At 33.0% G+C, this 25,214-nt stretch overlaps 2 long non-coding RNA genes across 8 annotated transcripts; one reads left to right on the top strand and one right to left on the bottom strand.

Annotated features, from left to right (window-relative positions):
- Positions 1-669: 669 nt before the first annotated feature.
- On the top strand, positions 670-5,486 carry LOC107892030 (uncharacterized). Of its 5 annotated transcripts, none has more exons than XR_001682416.2 (5): positions 717-1,136; positions 1,263-1,372; positions 1,930-2,052; positions 2,301-2,449; positions 3,192-5,486. It is a non-coding gene; the product is annotated as an uncharacterized lncRNA (long non-coding RNA). The 5 variants fall into 5 exon arrangements; XR_001682419.2 differs by lacking the exon at positions 1,930-2,052 and having other exon boundaries at positions 720-1,136; positions 3,192-3,259; positions 4,345-5,486; XR_001682415.2 differs by lacking the exon at positions 1,930-2,052 and having other exon boundaries at positions 670-1,136.
- Positions 5,487-16,706: 11,220 nt separating this feature from the next.
- On the bottom strand, positions 16,707-24,517 carry LOC121209927 (uncharacterized). Of its 3 annotated transcripts, none has more exons than XR_005905131.1 (8): positions 24,162-24,517; positions 24,012-24,080; positions 23,749-23,934; positions 23,449-23,552; positions 23,320-23,364; positions 17,322-17,369; positions 17,130-17,224; positions 16,707-16,999 (listed from the first exon to the last, which is right to left on the bottom strand). It is a non-coding gene; the product is annotated as an uncharacterized lncRNA (long non-coding RNA). The 3 variants fall into 3 exon arrangements; XR_005905132.1 differs by having other exon boundaries at positions 23,749-23,886; XR_005905130.1 differs by having other exon boundaries at positions 23,449-24,080.
- Positions 24,518-25,214: the final 697 nt, after the last annotated feature.

Raw genomic sequence — 25,214 nt, 5'->3', positions numbered from 1 at the left:
TAAAGTTTACTTGAGATTTGTTAAATGATGAAATTTTATACAATCAATTAATATTTTTATATTTAAAATATTTAATCTAGATCATTTGATATATTTAAATATTTAAATATTAGATTTAAAAAAAACATTGATAAAAAAATTAACATATTGATATGGATAGGTAACTATCTATTTTGGATAGGACCAAATTATAACAAATAAAAATGAAATACCAAAATTAAAATTGTTCCACGTCGAACATCTGCCAAAACAGTTAATTATATTTTAGTTAGGAAGAAATATCTCTAATGAGATAGAGATTAGATCAAAAAAGAATAATATAAAATCATGATTAATGTCTCAGCCTTTAATAAAAAATTAATATGTGAGAGATTAATTGCTTATATTAGATAATTCTAACTTAATAATTAATTACAGTCATTTAATAAAAATTTTAGTCTTTTTTTATAAAAATCTAATTTATAAAAAATAGTAATAATAAATATTTTATAAAATCATTTGACTAATAATTTTTACCATACAAAACAAGGGATTTTAAGCAAAATAAATAAAATGATTTTTTGTGGCATTTTTTTAAAAAACACCGTAAAAGATAAGCAATAGTGACTTTTTTATAAAAACACCACAAAAAATTATTTTACTTAAAACAAAACTACGCCGTTTTATTCTACTAAAAACCTATTTTGTTTCACCTAAACCATAACCCCGAAATCCCTTATTAATTTTATCCCCAAATTTTACCCATTAGAACCTCTAAAATTTCCCCCTAAAATCTCCCCCCTAAAATCTGTATCCCCAAAACATATCTAATTTTTCCCCCAAATCGAAATCCCCAAATCAAAATCCTTCCACCATTTTCGTGTCGCCATACTATTCCGTAATCGCCATACTGATCCGTAATCCTCAGCATCTCTCTCACTGCATTTCTTGCTTCTCTAAATCTCCATCTCTAAATCTCCTTCTCTAAATCTCCATCCCTTTGATTTTCGCCGAAGTTCAAATCTGTTTTAGAAACTTCTATTTTTTGTATCTGTTTTATAAATGCATTTCTTGCATTTCTATTAACGAGACACTTAGGCTTGGTAATGTCGCCAGATTTCTCCACAGAAAAGCTCTCAAAGATGTTAGATATAAAGGTGAGTTTCAAACATGCTAATACTTTAATTTCATTAATTGCTTAATCAAGCAGCTTTTAATTAAAAAATGAAGCTTGAAAACCTTTTCTTTTTCTTTTTTATTTTTTTCTGGGGGTGGTGGAAAAGGTTATGATATTCCATGTGGGTGGAAAGTCGTGCTTCCAGTGATTGCAGCAGTGCACTTGGATCCCTGTCTTTTTGACCACCCTCAACTCTTCAATCCATGGCGATGGCAGGTCAGTCAGTCACCCTATGCTCGCTCTTTTTTTCTTTTTGTAATTTTTAGGTTTTCTTCTTCTTCTTTTAAAAAAAAAAAAGAAGAATTTTAACCCATTTTTCTAAACGAAAATAACATTAATTAAATTTGGTCAATTTTTATCACTATATTTTGTAACGAACTTGGATTATGTTGTCTTCGAAGAAGACAGAAGTGAAGTCTATGTTACAAAAATATGAAAGATGCGTCTAAGGTTTAAACTCCTCTTACTTGACTTTAAATAGATCAAATGTGATGAAATATGGAGTGAGTTGGTAAGCATTCCGGATTTTATTTATTTATTGTAGTATTTAATTTTATCGTTATTATTATATTTATATTAATAATAATAGGTAGCGAAATCCGTGATTTAATGTTATTACTATTAACAATAAATATGTAATTAGCTCAAACAAAAATTCCTTTGAAGATATTTGTGGTATGGCAGCAGAGGATAGGTGGTGTACTCACAATTAATTATCTAATAAATAAATTCTTTTGGACATTAATACCTATTGTTTCTGTTGTGTTCTTTAGGTGTTCTTCCTGTGATTTATTGTATCTGTTTTAGATGCATTTCTTCCCATTTTCCTTGATAGCTTGGTTACTGCTTGGGGTGCTATCCTAATATCAGTGACCTTGATTCTTCTATTTGGTGAGGTTAGACCACATTACATGGTTTGAATTGAAAGTACCCTTGAATTTGGCGCAAGTAACAATCCTTGTTGAAACGCTAAACATGATATTCTGTGATATGTTTAACTTTTATGTGTGATACTCATTTGCCACTTAGTTTTCCAACCATTCTGGCTTAAGAGTTGCTCTTGGAAAATGGAAGTACATGTAACTGCGGTAAAAAGGAAGCAAGCTCTATGCATGCTCTAATTGCTATTTAATTGTATGTGCAGATAATACCACAATCTGTTTGTTCTAGATATGGTTTGGCAATTGGTGCGACAGTAGCTACATTTGTTCAAGTTCTTACAGTTGAAACAGAGGGACGCCTGAGTATCCTGGGAGAACTGTCACATTGGAGCCTGCTCCTGGGGAAATCTGTGTAAGTTACTTTTTATTTCCCAATTATCCATCATTGTGCTTGTTTAGTGTACAATGAATTGTCAACTATTATATGTATAAATGGTCACTCAATTATGAGAATAATAAATTATGGTCTTTACTAATGGAAAACATTTTTTAAATTTTTTTAAGCTTGTTAATAATGCATTTATTCAGGGAAATTCATTTCCATTTGATGAGAGTGGTGTGAGATGTTTGCCTCTAGAATTTCATTTTGCCAAATACACTTGTTAATGCACTGCAAAGTTGTTTAGTAATGCAGTGTTAACTAAAATGCATCATCAAAGTAGTTGTTTATTAAGAGAAACTCATTTCTATTTGATAAGAGTGCTGTATGATATGTGGGATGCTCATCTCTAGAATTTCATTTATCAAGCACACCTTTGAATGCACTGCAAGTTTGTTTACTCAAAATTATAATTACTAATTTGAAATTTTTTCTGTAGAGAAAATGAACATATTACACCTGGCAATCTATTTAATCACAACTTTAAACTTTTAATCCATTAATATAAAAACTGTACTAATTATAGTTAAAATACCAGTAAGGCATTTGTCATGTAATTTCATTATTTGGTTTCGAGGGATAAAAGATATTCTGGATTCCTATTTTACCTTTTCGGCCTTTGTGCTAAATTTGTACCACCAGCTTTAATGGTCTCTCCCTTTCTTTATCATTTCTATTCTTGCTACTTAATTATCAAAAATGGGTGCACCAACAGACTCAGCCCTCGATCTCGATGAACAGATCTCGCAGCTGATGCAATGTAAGCCACTTTCAGAGCAGCAGGTACTTAATTAGTTTCTATCGCCGTGTGAATTTTTGCTGGTTATTTATTTCAAAAAGGCTGAGAGAGGCTTTTGTGTAACTGAGGTTTTCCACCTTAACAGATGAAATTTAAGCAGGTTGTTCAACTCTTTTGGTGCTTTCTGAAGTTAAAATAATTGAAATTGTTCTCTATGTAACTTATAATTTAGTATTTTTTCATAGTAGATAAACCAGTATTAGACTATTGTGTTGGTTGTCCGCAATATTAAGCATTCTGACCATCAATATATTTAGATATTTTAAGGTTTAAAGTTGAACTCAGGGAAGAAATAAAGATAAAAACAACTAACATAGTGGGTCAGGAAAATGCTTTGCCATGAGTTGCTTTCTGTTTGACTTGTTTACGTATCTAAATAATAGATTGTTTGAGGATAGGCCATGGATTTGGTGATATTTTTTATTTAAACTATGTAGGTTTTAGATGTAACGCCTGTACATGCAAAGGCACATGATTAATAACATGATCAATGACTTTATATAATGTATTTTAAGTTGATCGAATGTGTTAAAGAGTTGATTTAATATAATGCTTAATGGTTGTTTATTGTTGTTCAAAGCATGATGAAATAAACATGTTAGGCGTGGTTTAATACATGCCTTGCTGACCTCTAAAGTTGTCCAAAACAAGACAAAGTTTAGTTGTCTTTAAGATGTTCGAATGTGGTTGTTCAAATGGTTCTTCAAATTTTCCAAATGTCTTTAAGATGCTCGAAAATGTCATATTAATGTTGTCCATATATGATTTTGAATGCTGGAAATTTGCAGCATTTAATTTCCTGCTTGAAGTTGATTAAACCATGCTGTAAATGCAAACATTTATATGCTGTTCACATGCTAAATTAACCATTAGTGAGCTTAAAATTGATCTATTCGAATGTGTTAAATTCATTGTTCAATGTGATGTTATTTATGCTAATGTATTGAGTATATTAAGTTGTGCAATTTGATGTTATATGTGGCGTTAATATTGACTTGTTAATTGCATATTTTATTATTAATTTGATGTTATATGTGTCATTCATTAACTTTTTTTTCTTTTTTCTCAGGTTTGAGTTTTTGTTGGATGCATGGTCCAGAATTAGTTGAATTCATGCATAGTGACGACCTGTTTAAGCTAATTGCTTATCTTAAAGTGTACATTGGCATTTATGTCCTTTACTGTCGAACTTCTACATTTATGTCTTTCATTTTGAATTTTTAGATGATAGTAGTGTCAATCAATTCTTTGTCCCTTGTTATGCTTTTAGTTCCTTTGTTTTGCATTTTCTTTTTTTCTTTTTTTGCCAAAGCCACTTGTCCCAGGTGTCATGTTTTTTTATGCATTTCCTTGGCTATGGGATTTAGCTTGGTAGTTATGCAGCTATTTATTGAAAGTTGAAACTCATGCCTGTTTTATGAATACTTACATGCATGGCAAGCTGTTGTTAGCCTTTCTTTCTATTATGTTTGTTGCTTTGTATTAGCATTCTCTATGCTACTTGCCCTGCAAAGTTCCAAGTTTCCATTTTTATTAAAGATGGCAATCGGGTATTTGGAAATGTTAATTATCTGATCTTTGGCAATTTTGCCCTGCAGAATTAAGCTAATTTTATGGTTCTAGCTATCTTTAATTAATGCATGACTGTGCAATGCTTCCTTTACAGGTCAGTTTCCTGTTTCTTTATCATGGATGGATGTATTTATTGGAAAATGGGACAAAGTAACATAATACAAAGAAATTTTACATTTGATTTTCTATGCCTTTTAGATCACCTTTAATTTTAAGATTGATTGCAAATGCCTTTTTTCATTTTTTACAACTTTTTCTGACCAACAATTTATTTGTTACATATATGTTTTATTTTATTTTAATCATTAATTGTATGTCACTACTGCTTAATTGTTATAATTTTTTACATAAATTTTTTTTTTACTCGAGGCTAAGAAGTTAGCATCACAATATCAAAAGGAAGCGGACAAATGCAATTTGGGTATGGAGACGTGCGAAGAAGTAAGGGAGAAAGCTGAAGAAGCACTGCCAGCTCAAATGAAATTAACAGCAATGTGGGAAATAAGAGCTCGTCAGAAAGGGTGGAGAGAAATGGTCGCCAAGTCTAATGCATTTCCTTATTTCATTTAAGTAACTTCATTATAATGTCTTATTTTATTGATAGTTTTATATTTAATCTAGTTTTTATTATTTATTTTAGTTTTGATTCTAAATTTTTATTTTTATTTTAATATTTAAGATAACTTGAGTTCTAACTTTTGGATTTTAATTGTGTTATTAATTTATTATTTTAAATTCTAAATTTAAATTCATTAATTTTTGTATTTAGTTTTAAAGTTAAAATTTTAATAGAAAATTTTTATATTTATATCATTCAATATTTTGATAATGAATTTTAAATTTTTTATATTTTTCACGACTTTTATAATATTTTATATTTTTTTTGAATTTCATGACATTTAGCGGTGTTTTTTTCAAATAAACGCCGCAAACTCTAGCGGCGACGAAAACATAGGCGTTTTTAGCGGCGCTTGGAAAAATGTCGTAAATAGTTTTAGTGGCACTTAGAGGCGCCGCTAAAAGCCTAAAAAATGCTGCTAAAAGTTAATTTTTCTGTAGTTAGAGTTTTAGTTTCTTCTAATTTACCCAACTTTTGAGAACCAAAAACAAAAGAAAGTGAGATTGCAAATGAAAGGAGCAGAGAATCAAAAGGAGACTGGAAAACCCTTGAAACACAAAGCGACGACTTAGGATAAAAAATGTATAAATCAAGGTTTAAAAGATATTTATGTTCTTTTTCATAAGAAGAAATCATTTATTTAAATGTTGGTTTAACTAATTCATGTAGAAAAAAAACCTTTGGTCTTCGAACATTAGTAGTTAGGAACGGGACTAATTAGAAAATGACACGTATTTTCTAATAAACTTAATAGAAAGATAAAAGATTGAGTAAAATAATAATAATTTTTACATTTTGGATTCATCAACGACCTTGCAATTTAAAGTATACTTTTGGATTAATCAATCCAATGACAAAAAATATATACGTGGTCCTTGACACATGTATAGTTCCCGTTTTTTTTTCTTCTTTTGACATTTTATACGGTATTGGTCAAATATCACTTTTGGTCCCTTTACTTGACACGTGTTCAACCATTTTTTTCATTTTACAGAAAATTAGTCAAATATCACTTTTGGTTCCTCCACTAGGCCTTAAATTAAGATTTAATCTTTATACTTGAATTTCTACAGTAATTTGGTCCTATTTTTTATAATGTATAATCCAAATAGTTAATATTATTGATTACTATGATAAAAAATTTTACGTGAATTTTTTTAAATATAATACTATTCTAACAAAAAAATTATTTTGGCATGATAAGTTGAAATAATCCTCTCTTTTTTAAATCCATGTCAACTACCAAAATTATTAACAATGCTAATTATTTGGACTAACTAATAACTGTTATGAATATCTTATTAAGTGGATGTCTATCATGATCAAGATAAAATTTTGATATACTTTAAATTCTAATAGTTATTACAATTAGATCTCTACTTCTTTTATACTTATTATGCCTATAAATAGATACTCTGATGAAGCATTGTAATCATCCCTTTGATCAATAAAGTACATTCTTTATTGCTTTCATATTTTCTTTGTTCTTTATTCTCTCCGTCTCTCTTTATTTTATAACACGTTATCAGAACGATGATTCTCTATTTTTTCAAAATATTTCGAAGTCGTCCCACAAATCAATCTTCAGGATGTTGAAAGATTCAATCTCAGAATGGATGCTCGTGATAATAGTCAAGGTGATGATGATGATGTTAAAGATCTTCAGGTATATTTTACTATATTTTATTTATTATATCATATTTATTATAATTGGAGAATAATCATGACAACATGAATGGATAGATTCTGATTTAAAATCCACGTATGTTTACGATGGTGATTATGAAATAAAAAATCAATAGTGGCGTTTAGAAGTCTACCCTACCAGATTTGTTGCATTCCTTGAAGTGAATGTAAACATAAAGAAAATAAAAGATATACTCATAGACCACTAAAAGTAGGAACATAGTAATAAATAAGAGAACAATAAGAGTTCTCAAGATAACTCTTCAAAGGGTAAAGATAACTTATGTTATCAATGTGATATGAAAGATTATTGGCCACATATGTGGCGTATGCCCAAATATGTTGTTTCTGTTAATATTCTTTGAGGAAGGATATGAGAATGTAGTAATGAATTCTATCATTATAAATAGAAAATATTTATCTTATTTGGTACTGAAATAAACAAATATTATTCCAATATTTGATAATACAAAATTAGTTGGAAGCTCCAGAAGAGCTAGTATATTAATATTTAAAAAGCACCAAATTTGTTATTCCCTGAAGCGAATATTGCATATAATTATTTGGAAATTATATTTATTGACTTAGTGGCATTATAGACTTCACATTGATTTGGACATTTCTAGTAGTAAATGTCACAATAGTACTTATATGTGGATACAAATTAAAAGAAATGATAATAAAATTTCAATTTGTTACAATTTAGTACAATTGAAACACATGTTAAAGTAAACTAGAAGTTTACTAATACAAATGTGTTTACTACCTGGTGTGAATAGTTAGACTATCCTGGATCGTATATGATGCGAAAATTAATTGAGAATTCATATGGACATCTATTAAAGAACCAGAAGATTCTTTAATTTAAAGAATTCTCATTTGTTGCTTGTTTTCAATAAAAATTGGTTCTTAGAAACTCACTAGCTAAAGTTGATATTTAATGTCTTGCATTTCTGAAATGAATATGGGCTCATTCATCTACCATGTGGATGGTTTTGATATTATATGCTTTTGGTAGATACATCTACAAAATAATCACATGCGTTATCAACTTGCAACTTGTCATTTGCGAGATTGCTTGTTTAAATGATTAATTTCAGATTATGCAATTAAAACAATTCATCTTGCTAATATTGTTGAGTTTACATCCCAAGTTTTCAATGATTATTGCATGTCAATTGAGATAAAAGTTGAACATCCTGTAGCTCATGTTCACATACACAATGATTTAGCTGAATTGTTTATCAAATGCCTCCAACTAATAGCTAAATCATTACTTATGAGAACAAACGTTCTATTTTAGCATGAGATTATGTTGATTTACATGTTGTATGCATCAAACCAATAAATTATAAAAACTCCCCATTACAATTGATTTTTGGTCAAGAGCCAAATATTTCCTATCTTACAATTTTTGGATGTGCGGCATATGTTCCAACTGCTCCACCACAATGCACAAAGATGGGTCATAATAAGATATTGAGAATGTATATTTATATGAGTCTCCCTATAATATTTTTGAGCTATTAATTTGATATTTAGTTATGATATGAGTTATCAATTTTCTCAACATTAGGGGGAGAGAATAAAAAGTTGGATTAATAAAGTACTTGAAATGAATTATCAATGTCTAAGATCCTGTACAAAGCAATGTAAACCAGAAGTTCAACAGATAATGCATTTTACAATTAAACTGCCAAATTCATTAAATCTCACATACTAGTTGAAAATACTCCAATACGAATTGATGTCCTAATAGCGCAAATTGTTAATGCAAAAGAAAGTAATCCATGCATGAAGTGTGAAAGACCGGTCAGTTCCAAAGATAAAAATCCTCGTAAAAGTAAAGGAGCAAACATTCAAAATGATCATATAGTGGAGGCGGGGGTTCCTGAAGAGACCTATGACATAACTAATTGTAAAACTCAAGAAGAGATTCAGGTACCTAAAAGTGAAAATGGAAATGATGAAAATAATGAGTGTCGAAACTATTTTTTGAAAACGGGAATCGACTTTGGTTTTGAAAATGAAAACGAACATGAGAGTCGCCACTAATCCTTTTTTATTTAGGTATGATCGGATCACCTAGAAATTTAGTTATTTTAATAAAATACTTCGATTTACTAAAACAACGATTTTGGCCTACGAAATTTGAGAAAACGGGTTTGGGAGTTGGTTACGTACGAGGAAGGATTAGCACCCTCGTAACGCCCAAAATTGGTACCTAATTGATTAATTAATGTCTTAATGTCAAAATTTAAAAACTCAAAAAGAATTAAAAATACGATCTTCTCTTTTTAATATTGATTTTTTTTACGAAGAATTTGCTTGCGTAAATCGAAACAGATGTTAAAGACCTCCTTATCCCTAAGTAATAAAATGCCACATCCAGTAAGTTAGGACACAACATTTTAAAACCTCAAGAATAAGCTTGTCTTTTGATTTTCAAAAGTTATGCGTTTTAATTAAAAAGGGTATTCGATTATTTGGGTCAAACGAGAAAAATCGAGACCCAGTACGTTAGGGCACGATCCCTCGAATTTCCAAACACGAAATATTGCCTTATTTTGAAATTTTTATTTTTGCGTATTTGGGTAAGAATCGATGTAATCTCTAAAATGGTAAACGAATAAAATGTTATGCTAATAAGTGGCAATAATGTAAGTATACTAATAAGCAATCCATAATACATATCACTTTAATTCCAATATTAACAATCAAAGGAAAATAGAATAATTAATAAATAATAACAATGATAACGGCAATAACACTAATGATAAAACATGCACATGAAATGACAATACCGATTTTTGAAATATAATAAAGATAAAGAAATAACTAAAATAAGGACAAAAATAAATACAAGGAAAATAGTTTATAAAAATATTGAAAGTAAAGAATCAAGTCAAAAGATAAATGAAATTAAAAGTATAATTTGTAATGAAACATAGGTAAATAACTAAATATAGATAGTAATAATAATAATAATAACAATAGGTAGAATAAATAATTCAGTTTCCTTTAAAAATATATGTATATATACATATATAAGAAGATAATAAATGGATAAAGGAATAAACAACAATAAAGCAATAATGATAGATGATGAAGTGGCAACAATAACAAAATTATAAATAAAATAATTAAATGAAAACAAAACAAAAATTTAAAGAGGAACGAAAGGACAATAAAAAAATGGACACAAGGATTATAATAAAATACGAATGTAATATATATATATATATATAAACAGGTAAACGAACGAGCAAATAAATAAGATAAAAGAATAATGAACATATAAACAAGTAAATTAATTAATTAATTAATTAAAATAAAAGGGTTAAATTGAAACTTAAGCGAAACTAAAAGAGATAGACTGAAATTAAAATGAAATTTAAAATCTTAAATAATAATAAATGAGACCATAAAAGGGATTAAATTGAAGGTTAAACAAAATTAGAATATAAATCATAATAAATTAAATAAAAAAATGAAATAGGGACTAAAATTAAATGCGTGCGATAAAATGAGGACTGAATGGGAAAACATCCCTAGTCTTTAAGGCGCACTGTTTCCTAAAGGACCGAAATAAAAAGAAAGCAAAATTATGGGCCGAATTAAAAAGAAAGAAAGCAAAAAGGATACAATTGAAACAAGTAAAAAGCGGAAGGGCTAAGCACATAAATACCCCATTTTTACCCAAAACGCGCGGATCCTAGTGGATCATGGGTCGAGTCAGTTTGATCCATGCCAAAACGACGTTTTAGGGCTTCAGAAGACTGCCCTAAACGACGTCGTATTAGGGTGTATATAAATACAAAAATTAAGCCCAAAAATCTCATTTTAGCCACTTCCTTTTTAAAAAAAATTCAAAACTCTCTCTCAACTCTTTTCTCTTTTCCCTTCAGCCCCACGTCTGGCCAAACTACGTCACAGGACCACCGTGGCGGCCGTCGGCCGCCGGCGATAGCGCCGTCGTCCATGGTGGCCGGAGAGCCCAAAATTTCTCCCTTTTTCCTTCTGTTGTATTTTAAAAAATATATTTATTTTAGAAATTAAAAAAATAAATGAAATGGGGGGCTCAACGCCTTTCGAACCCTTGCCCGAACCCTCATGGGTCTAAGGTGTTCAAACGCCGGCGATGTTCGTCGGAGAAGAAGCCGATCGATTAAGGTGAGCCCTTTTTATTCTTATTTATTACAAGTATTATTGAGATAAGACGAAAATGAAAAGAAAAAGGAATCACCTTTCGATTTTTGAATACGATCTGTTTCAAAATCATTATTTTTTTTTATATTTTTCCCTCTTACAATATGATTTCTTTTCGGCTTTATAGCCGATTACAATATTAGGAAAATATTATTTTTTCTTTGCCTCTGCTATTGTTTGCGTTTTGTTTTGGTTCTCTTCTCCTTTTTGTCCTCTTTTTTGCTTGTTTGCAGGTGTGGCAGAGGAGTTGGTGAGCTATTATGGTGCAAGAAGGCCACCTCGAGCAGTGGACATGCTGACAAGTCAAGTGGGAGGAGCGGCGGTTGAAGAAGATTAGGGAGGCTAGGGTTTGTTGTTTTGTTTATGTGTTTGGGCTAACTTGGGCTTTAGGGTTTTTTATTGTTTGGGTCATTTGGGTTTGGGTTTCAATGTGGAAATTGGGCCTACTGTTTGTTTTGTAAAATAGACTCTTAATGTATTTTTTTTGTTTTTGGTTTTATATTTGGGTCTTGGACCCAGGCCAAAATTGAGCCTCAACAATGAGATCTCGATAAGTTATGTCAATACGAGAAAAAGATGGAACTGAAAAAAAAAAGTAGTTGTCGACAACAATTTTGCTTATAATATTGTTATTAAAATAATGAAAGAAAATGAGGATCTTGAGCCTAAATCTACTAATGAATGTAAACATAGAAAAGATTGGTCAAAATGGAAAGATCCAATTCAAGAACAATTGAGTTCACTTTTTGAACGTGAAGTTTTTGGACCTGTAGTCCAAACACCTAAAGGTGTAAAAGCCAGTAGGATATAAATGGGTATTTATGTGAAAACAAAATGAAATTGATGAAGTCGTAAGATATAAAGCCCGCATTGTAGCACAAGGATTTTCGCAAAGGCCCGACATTGATTATGAAGAGGCATATTTTCCTGTGGTGGATGCAATCACATTTAGATATCTTATTAGTCTGGCAGTACGTGAAAAACTTGACATGCATCTAATGGATGTTGTTACATCCTATTAATATGGTACACTTTATAGTGAAATTTATATGAAAATCCCTGAAGAATTTAAAATCCCCAAAAGATATAGAGTTTCTTGAGAAAATTACTCAATCAGATTAAAGAAAAGTTTATACGAAATAAAACAATCTGACGTATGTGGTACAATCTTCTTAATGAATACTTGTTAAAAGAAGGTTACAAAAATGATCCAATTTATCCATGTGTCTTTATAAAAAGGTTTGGATCAGATTTTGTGATAATTGTTGTTTATGTTAATGGTCTAAATATTATTGGAACTCCTGAAGAGCTTCAAAATACAATAAATTGTTTAAATAAAGAATTTGAGCTGAAAAATCTTGGAAAAACAAAGTTTTATGGATTACAAATCGAGCATTTAAAAGATGAAATTCACGTTCATTAATCAACTTATATGGAAAAGATATTAACGAAATTTTACATGGATAAAGCTCACCCATTAAGTACTCCAATGGTTTTACAATTGTTAGATGTGAATAAAGATCAATTTCGTCCTTGCGAGAATGATGAAGAGTTTCTTAGTCCTGAAGTGTAATATCTAAATGCCATAGGGGCATTGATGTATCTTGCAAACAACACAAGACTTGATATAGCTTTCATTGTAAACTTGTTAGTAAGATTTAGTTCTTCTCCAACATGTAGACATTGGAATAGAATTAAACATGTATTTAGATATTTCAGAGGGACCATTGATATGGAGTTATTTTATTCAAATGATTTAAAATCCCTAGTAGTTGGCTATGCTGTTGTTGGATACTTATTAGATCCACATAAAGGTTGATCTCAAATAGGATATTTATTTACATGTGAGGGTACTACCATATTATGGCGTCAACAAAGCAAACATTACTTGCCACTTCTTCAATCATGCAGAAATAATTGCAATGCATGAGGCAAGTCAAGAGTGTGTTTGGCTAAGGTTATTGACCTAACATATCCAGAAAATATGTAATTTGCCTTTATAGGAAAAGATGTCAACTATCTTATATGAAGATAATGCAGCATGTATAGCTCAATTGAAGGGTGGTTACATCAAAAGTGATAGAATGAAACATATTTCATCAAAATTATTATTCACCTATGATCTTAAGAAAAGAGGTGATACAAATGTTCAAAAAATTCGTTCTAGTGATAATTTAGCATATCTTTTTACTAAGGCATTGCCAACTTTAACATTTGAAAGACTACTACACAAGATTGGAATGCGTCGACTCAAAGATGTAATGTAATGTTATCATCAGGGGGAGTCTGAAAATAAGTTGTATTGTTTTCCTTTAACCAAGGTTTTGTCCCATTGGGTTTTCCTGGTAATGGTTTTTAATAAGGCAACTTGTAATAGAAGATTGTGTACTCTTTTTCCTTCATTAGGTTTTTATCCCACAGGATTTTTCCTAATAAGGTTTTAAAGAGGCACATTATCTACCAATGGACATCCAAGGGGAAGTGTTATGAATATCTTATTAAGTGGATGTCCATCATGTTGAAGATAAAATTTTGATGTACTTTAAATTCTAATAGTTATTAGAATTAGATCTTTACTTCTTTTATACTTCTTATGCCTAAAAATAGAGACTCTGATGAAGCATTGTAATCATCCATTTGATCGATAAAGTACATTCTTTATTGCTTTCATATTTTCTTTACTCTTTATTCTCTCCGTCTCTCTTTATTTTATAACAATAACATGATTTTTTCCCCTTTTTAGTCATTTTAAGAGAATGGTAAATTTGCAGTTTCGGTTTTTCCACTATGCTCACATTTGATATTTAATCTTTATATTTTAATTTTACATAATTTGGTCCTTTACTTTTACAATGGCATTAATTTGTTCAAATAATTTATATACTTATATGTGATAGTTATTTATTATTTTACTATCATATCCTTTGCACACTAACAAGTGTCCAAGCATAAAAAAAATGTGATTTTTTTGGCAAAAAAAATCTCACAATTCATATTCAACATTAAAACATGAATCGAACCCAATATTCATAGCCACAAAACTTGACTATTCCCCATTCCAATTCATATACGGAGCTAAGAACATCTCACAACCCCAAAAACCCAACAAAAGTGAAACTCCAAAGTTAACATGAAACTTGAAAATTGACTTGTTTCACAATGATTTCACATTTATCTCAAAATAAGCTATGATAAATTGACATGATCAATGGTGTCACTTGTCAGCCTCTTTTTCCATTTTCTTGCTGAACTGATAACAAGACTTGAAATTAGGACAAAACCTAGCGAGACACCTCTTCTTTACATTCTCTTCATCCTCCAACAATTATGTTGCAGCATGGTTGGTGTCATTCACCACTGCTAACCAACTTTCAACATCACGAAATATCTCCTCCCCACTACAACAAAACATGCCTACTGCAACACTTTTTTTGACTTAAGACGACGCAAAAAAGGTTGGTATAGGTGTCGCGACACTTCTCCCAACGCTTCTGAAAAGGTCCTTTTTACTATAATTGGCATAGGTGTCACAACACTTTTGAAAAACCTTGGTATAAGTCAACACAAGCTGACCTTTATTGAAGGGTTGGCAAAAACCTAATCAAGGCCGACCTTTAAAAAAGGTTGGGATAAACCTGTCTAATGCGACCTCAAAAAGGTTGGGATAGACCTTGTCTAAGGCAAAGGTTGGGATAGAGCCATCTAAGGCAATCTTAAAAAGGTTGGGATATACCCTGTTTGAAAAAATCGAGTTTGGAAAACACAACAGAAAATAAATTTAGGGAAAGTAGAGTTTTAAATTTTTTTTTTAAATTTAGCTCTTGGTTGTGATATCTAAAGTAATAAACATCTAATCAAAATTGTATCTTTTCAATTCATCTAGGATTAGCGCTTCGACCCAGTAGTCTTCTCCGTTATCTTCAAGCTCACGTTTGTCGAGTGTGAGCTCGCTTCGAATCAGAAAAAATTTTCACAAAAATTACCAGTGGAGTAATTTTACAATTTCTCAAAACTTTTGGGTCAAGTTGTAAATCAGAAAAATATCTCTAGAAATTTTCTAAAATAATATTTTTAGAGAATTTTCTCTCTATAACTTTTTCTTGAATTCAAGTGTGCGTGAAATAATAACCCAAGGCTCTCTTTATATAGAAAAAGCTTAGAGAGTTCAACTATAATTAAACTTAATCACATTAATATTAAATTAATATAATATTTATCTTGATAAATATTATATTAATTTAATATTAAATCTTATTAAAATAATAGAATATTTATCTACAAGATAAACATTAAATTAAATTTAATATTAAACTATTAAAATAATATTATTTTTGGAATAGTTAATCTGAAATCAAATTCTCTGGTAGAATCCTAGTAGGAGTGTAACTCTTCTACTACTCAACCACCGAATGCCAACCAATTGTCGCCAACCACCGAGACGCCGCCGTTGCATCCTCCGACACTACCATGTCTAGTGATACAGGTGTGACACCCTTACGGCACCCCGAACCAGTTTGACTATTGCCCGTTCGGTCCGGGTTAGTGACGACCCGACCGATTCGGTCTAGTCACCGGTTGGACCGTCGGCCAGGTTTTACATACCGGGCCTGGTTCAACCAACTTTTGGGTCTTGGTCTCGGTTTTGGGTTCCGAATCCTAATTTAAAATTTCAGGTCCAATTTTCAAGTTCTATTACCCATCCAATTGCCTGACTTGAAAATTAATTTCAAAAAATATCATATTATCTTTAATTAATTTGATTAATTTAATTTTACTTGATCAAAAATGATACCACTTATCTTCAGTTTGAACTTAGACAATTAATGAGCGAATATTTGCTTGTCACAATTTCACTATGCATGCAAAATATAAAATATAGAAATACAAAAGACATAATATTGAAATGTGAAATTAGATAGAAATACAAAAGAGATAATAGTGAAATGTGAAATTAACTTTATTTATTTATCATTCAAATACATTTTTACTATAATATGAGCACATTTTCCAACATACCCATTTAAGGCAACCTTAAAAAGATTGAGATAAATTTTATCTAAGGTAATCTTTAAAAAAGGTTGAGATAGGCCCGTCTAAGACAACCTTAAAAATATCAGAGTAGACTTATCTAAGACAACCTTAAAAAGGTTGGAATAAACTTTGTTTAAGGCAACCTTTTAAAAAAGGTTAAGATAGACCCATCTAAAACAATCTTAAAAAAGTTGGGATAGACACATCTAAGACATTATTTTTCTATTTTTTTATTATTTCAATATTAATATATTTTCATAAACATTTACAGTGAATAATGATAGAAATTGCGCTTTAAATGTAACTAAAAAATATAAAATTAAAATAAAGGTTGAATATTCACTACAAAAATCGATCCAACAATCAAAATACACTACACATGACTTAGCTAAAGAAGTCACAGACAATGTAAAAAGAATTTACAAAAAAAAAGGAAAATAAAATAATTGCTCTAACAACAAACAAGCCAAAACAAATTCATTGAGGTCCAGAATTAAATTTGATGAACCATCTGCACAACCACACCCCCATCAAAACCTCCTTCCTCCTCCATGATAATAATTTTTTTTTCAAATGCACCTTCGAAAACTACAATCTTTTGAATCTCCTGAAATCATAAGACTTTCTTAGTTAGAAAGGCAATCAAACATATTTAAAGAAGGTTCACGTGCAAAAGGAAAAGAATGAAATTTAAAGGACAAAAGAGAGAAGAGGTATAAACAAACACAAAGGCTCACCTCAGCTTCACGCCTTAGTAATAGCACGACCGTCACCCAGTCAACCAGCCCACGTGCCAAACTGATGTCCTCCATAGCATTGAGCATATGGCACCCTGTCAAATTAGTCAAATATCAATGAAGACCAAATGGAGAGTGACTAAGGAAGTAGTAGAAATTAATTTGTAAAAAGAACAGAAGACAAATACTTACGCTCCTGCCAAGGGAGAAGCCCCATAAAATTTAAGGGGAAAATCTGGTCTGCAACACCGATAAAGAGCTGTACCGTTAATCCCTTGGACAACATGATACAATGCGGGAATACATAAAAAGGCAGTAAATAACTGTTGAAGTCAGCTCCCATGTAGCAGCAAAGGTGGCCATGCAAGGAACGTGCTTCAACAGCAAAATTGGTGCAGCAAGCTGAAGCTATCCATTTAGTTTCCTTAATTGAATGTTTTGTATTTAGTTAGGATCAAACTTAGTTGGTAGCTGCATTTTGATGTAATTGGGTGCTGAATGACAAGTTTAGGTAGAAGTTTTTTGTTTTTCAATCAAGTTTACCAAGTTACTAGGCATTTTAGTGGTGTTAGGTATGTTATTAGGTGATTACTTGTTTGTTTTACTTATTGACTGATATATGTAATGGCTTAATGCCTTGTTGTTTTGTTAATGAAAGATATCAGCTCATTTTTCATTCAATCTTCTTCTCTCTTTTCTGTTTTTCACTTGCTAGCTTCATCTTTCTGTTTTCTGCTTCCGAGTTTGCTTCTTCACCAAGGCTCGAGGCTTACTACTCAAGCAAGACTAGAAACAGCTTGTTGCTGCCTCTTGCACCAACAATTGGTATCAAGAGCTCTTGTCTTAGTGGACCTGTTGCTTCAAAACAAGGAACTTGATGGCTTCTTCAGGATTTTCACCAGCAGCCCCACCAGTCTTCAATGGAGAAGGCTTTCACATATGGCTGGTCAAGATGAAGACTTACCTACAGGCCTTCGATCTGTGGGAAGTTGTCAACACAGATACTGAGCCAGCACCACTGAGGGCTAATCCCACAGTAGCTCAGATTAGGCAACATGCTGATGAGAGGACCAAAAGGCACAAAGCCATGTCCTGCATCCAGAACTGTGTGTCAGATGTCATCTTCACCAGAATCATGGCCTGTGAGACTCCAAAACAGGCCTGGGATAAGCTTAAGGAGGAGTTTCAAGGCACTGAGAGAACAAGGCAACAGCAGCTGTTAAACTTGAGAAGGGATTTCGAGAATTTGAAGATGAAGGAAGAAGAAACAGTGAAGCAGTACTCAGATAGAATTATGGCAGTGGTTAACAGCATAAGGCTCCTAGGTGAGCACTTTGATGAGGCAAGAATTGTGGAGAAAGTCCTCTCCACTTTGCCTGAGAGATATGAGGCCAAGATATCCTCCCTAGAGGACTCAAGAGACCTTGCTAGCATCTCTTTGACTGAGCTAATCAACACCTTCTATGCTCAGGAACAAAGGAGAGCTAGCAGAGCTGAAGATCACCAAGAAGGTGCATTTCAAGCCAAGGCCAGAGAAACCTCGAGCACTAATGCTCAAAGAGGCAAAAAGCCTTGGAAAAACAGGCCTAAGCCTGATGCTGCAAGAAGCAATGACCAGCCCTGCAGACATTGTAAGAAGCCTGGCCATCCAGAAGACAGATGCTGGTTTAGGCCAGATGCAGTATGCCAACACTGCAAGAAGAAGAGCCATGTTGAAAGGGTCTGCAAAAACAGAAGTAAGCCAAGGCAGAATCAATTTCAGCAGTCAAAGGTTGAAGCTCGAGTAGCTGAGGACAGTAGTGACCAAGAAGAACAGGTCTTTGCTGTTTCCTGTGTAGCTTCTGAGAAGAAATGCTCTAAAGGCTGGTTGCTGGACAGTGGTTGCACTAACCACATGTCACCAGATGCCTCCTTGTTTAAAACCTTGGACAGAAGTTATAAAACCAAGGTCAAGGTTGGAAATGGTCAGTTTATAAGGGCTGAAGGAAGAGGAGAAGTGCTGATATGTACTCCCACAGGCAACAAGATCATTCCAAATGTGCTGTTGGTACCACAGATTGACAGAAACCTTCTCAGCATAGCTCAACTGCTCGAGAAAGGTTATTCTGTTGTGTTCAAGGATAAACAATGCCACATTACTGATCCAAGTGGATCAAGCCTTATGACAGTCACAATGACTGATAAATGCTTTGAGGTTCACTGGGCAAATGACTCAAACTCAGCATACACAGCCTCTGTTGAAGACTCCAAGCTTTGGCATCAAAGGCTTGGACATGCCAACTTCAGATCAATGGCTCGATTGGCCAAAGAGGGCTTGGCAGAGAACTTCATCAGCTCAGTGGAGCATGATGATGTGTGTGAAGTTTGCCAAATGGGAAAACAGGCAAGACTGCCATTTCCTACAAATTCAGCTTGGAGAGCTACTGAAAGACTGCAGCTGGTGCACTCTGATGTATGTGGCCCGATGAGGACTGAATCACTCAGCAAAAACAGGTATTTCATCCTCTTTATTGATGATCTTATAAGGTTTTGCTGGATTTTCTTTTTAAAACACAAGTCTGAGGTAGCTCAAGTGTTTGTGAAGTTTAAAAATGCTGTAGAAACAGAAACAGGTTGCAAGCTGAAATCGATAAGGACTGACAATGGCACTGAGTACACTTCAGCTCAGTTTCAAGCCATTTGCAATGATGCTGGTATCAAACATCAGCTTACAAATGTCTACACACCTCAGCAGAATGGGGTAGCTGAAAGGAAGAATAGAAGTTTGATGGATATGGCCAGATGTCTCCTGTTTGAAAAGAAACTGCCCAAGACCATGTGGGCTGAGGCAGTAAACACTGCTGTTTACCTTCAGAACAGGCTTCCTACCAAAGCTCTTGCATCCGAGACACCCTTCGAGGCTTGGTTCAGTTTCAGGCCTTCCCTGGCACATCTGAAGGTGTTTGGTTGCCTGTGTTATGCACAAATACCAGCAGCAAAGAGAGACAAACTCTCTAAAAGGGCTCAACCAGGTGTTCTAGTAGGCTACAGCTCAGTCAAGAAGGGCTACAGGATTTTGGATCCCTTGACAAACAAAGTCCAGGTGAGCAGAGATGTCATCTTTGATGAAAAGCCTGCTGGAACTGGGAGAAAAATGAGCCAGAAGCAGTTTCAGAAGACCTAGTGCCTAATCAAGCTGAACTTGAGCAGCTAGGACCTGAAATGGATGTTGATGATGTGCCTGTGAGAGGCACAAGGCCCCTAGAAGATATTTATGAAAGGGCACAGGTTGCAATAGCAGAACCTAGCAGTTTTGAAGAGGCTGAGGCAGATGAAGGTTGGAAACAAGCTATGGTTGATGAAATCAACATGATTGTAAAGAATCAGACATGGGAATTGGTTGAAAAGCCTGCCAACAGAAAGACTATCGGTGTAAAATGGGTCTATCGAGTGAAGCACAATGCGGATGGAAGTTTAAACAAGTTAAAGGCCAGATTAGTTGTAAAGGGCTTCAGTCAAAGGTATGGTCTGGACTACATGGAAACATTTGCTCCAGTAGCCAGACTCGATACAATCAGATTGCTGATTGCAGTTGCTGCTCAGAACCAGTGGACAATCCACCAAATGGATGTCAAGTCTGCATTCCTCAATGGATTCTTGGAAGAGGAGATATACATCGAGCAACCCCCAGGTTTTATAGTGCCTGGTAAGGAACATTTGGTGTATAGGCTAAGAAAGGCCTTGTATGGCCTAAAACAGGCCCCTCGAGCCTGGTATGCTCGAATTGACTCATATTTGGTCAGTTTGGGATTTGAAAGGAGTGCTAGTGAGCCAACACTCTATGTTAAGAGGAATGGAGCTGAAACACAGCTTATTGTGTCACTATATGTTGATGATCTTCTAGTAACTGGAGGAGACAAGTTTATGATGGCTGATTTCAAAGCAAGAATGAAGGAAATGTTTGAGATGTCAGACCTGGGATTGATGACATATTTCCTAGGAATGGAAGTCAATCAAGTAGAAGGAGGAATCTTCTTGAAACAAAAGACATTTGCCTTGAAAGTGCTGGTTAAATTCTCAATGGAGAATTGTAAACCAGTGAGCACACCAATGGCTATTGGCATAAAGCTATCGAGCCAGGAGGAACATGAATCTGTCTGTGAAACAGATTACAGAAGCCTTGTTGGGTGTTTATTGTATTTGACAGCAACAAGACCTGACATTCTGTTTGCTGTGAGCATGCTATCAAGGTTCATGCACTGCTGTAACCAGCAACATTACAAGGCTGGGAAAAGGGTGCTAAGATACATCAAAGGTACCTTAAACCATGGAATACAGTTTAGAAAGGCTGAAGAGTTTAAACTGATTGGCTACACTGATAGCGATTGGGTTGGTTCAAAGGATGACATGAAGAGCACTTCTGGCTATGCTTTTACACTTGGCTCAGCTATGATTTGTTGGAGCTCAAGAAAACAAACAATGGTGGCTCAATCGACAGCAGAAGCAGAGTATGTAGCAGCTGCCAATGCTGTTAATCAAGCTATGTGGCTGAGAAAAATTTTGAGCGACTTGAATCTACAGCAGAATGAAGCAACTGTGATACATTGTGACAACAAGTCAGCAGTTGCTATTGCTAAAAATCCTGTCTTCCATGGCAGGACAAAACATTTCAACATCAAACTCCACGTGATAAGAGAAATGGAACAAGCTCGAGAGATCGAGCTAATCCATTGCAGTTCTGAAAATCAGATTGCTGATATCTTCACAAAGCCTCTTGGTGTATCAAGATTTCTAAGCCTGAAGAGGGAGCTAGGAGTCTGCTGCATAGAAGCTGAGGAGGAGTGTTGAAGTCAGCTCCCATGTAGCAGCAAAGGTGGCCATGCAAGGAACGTGCTTCAACAGCAAAATTGGTGTAGCAAGCTGAAGCTATCCATTTAGTTTCCTTAATTGAATGTTTTGTATTTAGTTAGGATCAAACTTAGTTGGTAGCTGCATTTTGATGTAATTAGGTGCTGAATGACAAGTTTAGGTAGAAGTTTTTTGTTTTTCAATCAAGTTTACCAAGTTACTAGGCATTTTAGTGGTGTTAGGTATGTTATTAGGTGATTACTTGTTTGTTTTACTTATTGACTGATATATGTAATGGCTTAATGCCTTGTTGTTTTGTTAATGAAAGATATCAGCTCATTTTTCATTCAATCTTCTTCTCTCTTTTCTGTTTTCACTTGCTAGCTTCATCTTTCTGTTTTCTGCTTCCGAGTTTGCTTCTTCACCAAGGCTCGAGGCTTACTACTCAAGCAAGACTAGAAACAGCTTGTTGCTGCCTCTTGCACCAACAATAACAATCAAAACCAAGGCATGAAAGATAAATTTCTCAAGATTATGGGCAATGAATTAATCCTACAGAGAATTTTCTTGATAAGATAATATATTAGGTATTACAATGCAAAGTTGATGAGTAAATGATCATAGCTTATCTTATTTCCGTGCATACATGACAAGATGCCCTAAACTTATTCAAGATAACCCTATTCATAAGGCGTTTCCAATCTAATCCTTCTATAGGATTATGTATCCTATATATGCCAATTAATCCATCTCACTTTTAAATTCTTCTATCAGAAAACTAGAGATGATGAAACATATAGCACAAAATAAGAAGCCATTTCAAACACAAAACAAGCCTTAAAAACAAAACATGAACTTCAATGTTTGTACAGAAAAAATATTAAAATACCAAACACATAGAGAAATAGCATGACATCTCCATAAATCATTGGTATATGTTCACTGTTAGCTTTGCAAATTGATCCCCGGTCTCCCCCTCCCTTCCCCTTTGTTCAATTATTTCATACAAATGTTGAAATTTAAACATTCCAAGGCAATTTTTTCAAATACTAGATCTCAGTTTCAATGATAAACAGATATGAAATACAACCCAAGTTCCCACATGCAAATATAAAATAACTCATTATTGCATGGCAAAACCTTAATTTGGTATAAAGTGGCAACATTTAGGCTATAGGAATATATATAACGAAAAACAAAATGTTTATCTAGTTTTAAATGCTTCAACTTTTTGCTACTAAACAAGTAAATGTAGGTTGAAGCGGAGCCAGAGAGTGGACACAATTACTACATCGTTTTCAGTTGTTATTGTCATTTTTGCGTTCAAAGTACAATCACTTTTGTATCAAAACAAGCCACTAACCTGAATAGCATAGTGTTTCCCATCTACACTGTTTCGATATAGAACCTGCCACACAAGCAAACAAAATGGGTCATAATTAATTATGTTCTACAACTTATGTAACACAGTGTCTTTCAATGATATCCTTACCACTTTTCCATAGCTGCCAGAACCAATCCTATATTCACGCACATATTCATTAACTATCCTCTTCTTCTATTTCTTCATCAAACACAAAGTCCTGGGAATTTGGCCTGCAATGGGAGCAAAGGCAGTGCCAGACAGAGTTATCGCTTCAAAAGCCAAAAGCCGATGCCCATTTGATGAGGCTAGAAGTAATTTAGACTCTGGAGCTTGTTTTTAGGGTTTAATGAGTAGAAACACATGCTCCAGAAAATATCTCTTCGTTTCAGCTTCATTTTTCTTTAATTTAAAACCAGTTGAACTTACTTTTAGGGTCTAAATACGGAATACAGATTTCCCTGATGCCCATCACCATTCATCATTCATTCGCTACTATGTTTTGAAATCCAATGTAAAGCAATCCTTACTCTTTAGGATCCAAATCAAGCAAATCAACCACTGAATCTGACCAGGCAACAAGCTTAGGATTCTCTACATCAGCTGATGGCAAAACTTTTGTATAACTAAAGATTAAGATTGATTCATACAAAGAAAAAGAAAAAGAAATTGAAGGGAAAAAACAGACGAACCTCCTTGCATCGCTCATCCAATTCGTATGGTCGCCAGCAAGGCCTTAGAGGATATTGCAAAACATATAACTGCAATTTTATTCCAAAAGGGGGAAAACAATAAGCAAAACTGAAAATTAAACAATAAAGGAAATAGAAAAATGCAATCACCTGAGCGTCGGCATCAATTGAAGGAGAGAAGAAGACGTCGATTTCGCGAACAACCATATCTTCTTCTTCTCCTTGACCTTTTTCTCTGTTGGCTTCGGTCAAGATCTTATCTTCTTTAGTTTCCTCATCAATCTCCATCTTCACCGCGCCATTTGATATCGATTGTTCAGCTTTCGGTTCAGCAACCATCGGTGGCTTGACATCTTCTTTATGATCAGATCCACCGCCCCTCCCGTTAAATTAACCTCCATCTACACTAAATAGTTGCTGTTTAGATTGAGAGAAAATTTGAACTGAAGAATTATTATTGAAAGAGACAGAGCATAGTCTCTTATTTTTGTTTCGGAATTTTTGGTTCCAATTCATGAGATTTGAATTATTAAAATACCTAACCTATCCCTTTGGTTTTTCTGTTTCGTAATTATTAAAAATTAGGTTAGTTGTTATATTTTGGTAAATTTTGAAATTTAGTATTTATATTTAAAAAGTCGTACTTTTTATTTAAAAATTTCAATTTAATCATTACATGAGTATTATTTTTCATCAAAATTTATCAATCTGTCATATTAATTAGGCTAGTCTTATATGACATCATATAATTAACGAAAAATAAACATGTTAAAGTAATAAATTTTCACGATAACTACCAACAATGATAATGATTAAACTAGAAATTTTAAATTGAAAAGTAAAGGATTGGATTTTTAACTTTTATAGTACAAGAACTAAATCTCAAATTTTATAGAAATACAAGGACTAACAATAGATTTTAACCTTAAAATTGCTATATTGTCTTGGGTAAATTAGAAGAAAATGTATATTTTAAAAAATATTTAGGGATTTAGACCCTTTTTCTCTATATTTAAAGAAATAAGCTAATTTTGAAGAGAAATAAAAAATGTTTTCCTCCTTCAAAATTGACTTATTTCCCTAAATATGATAAAAATGACCTAAATTCCTAAATTTTTTTTAAATCGTCCTTTTCTTTTAATTTACTCTTTGTTATCTTTAATTATAAATAAGTAACCAAATAAACTTATTAAATATTTTTTA

Source organism: Gossypium hirsutum, chromosome A11 (assembly GCF_007990345.1).
Source record: "Gossypium hirsutum isolate 1008001.06 chromosome A11, Gossypium_hirsutum_v2.1, whole genome shotgun sequence".
Lineage (NCBI taxonomy): Eukaryota > Viridiplantae > Streptophyta > Magnoliopsida > Malvales > Malvaceae > Gossypium > Gossypium hirsutum.
This window is presented reverse-complemented; position numbering and strand designations above follow the sequence as displayed.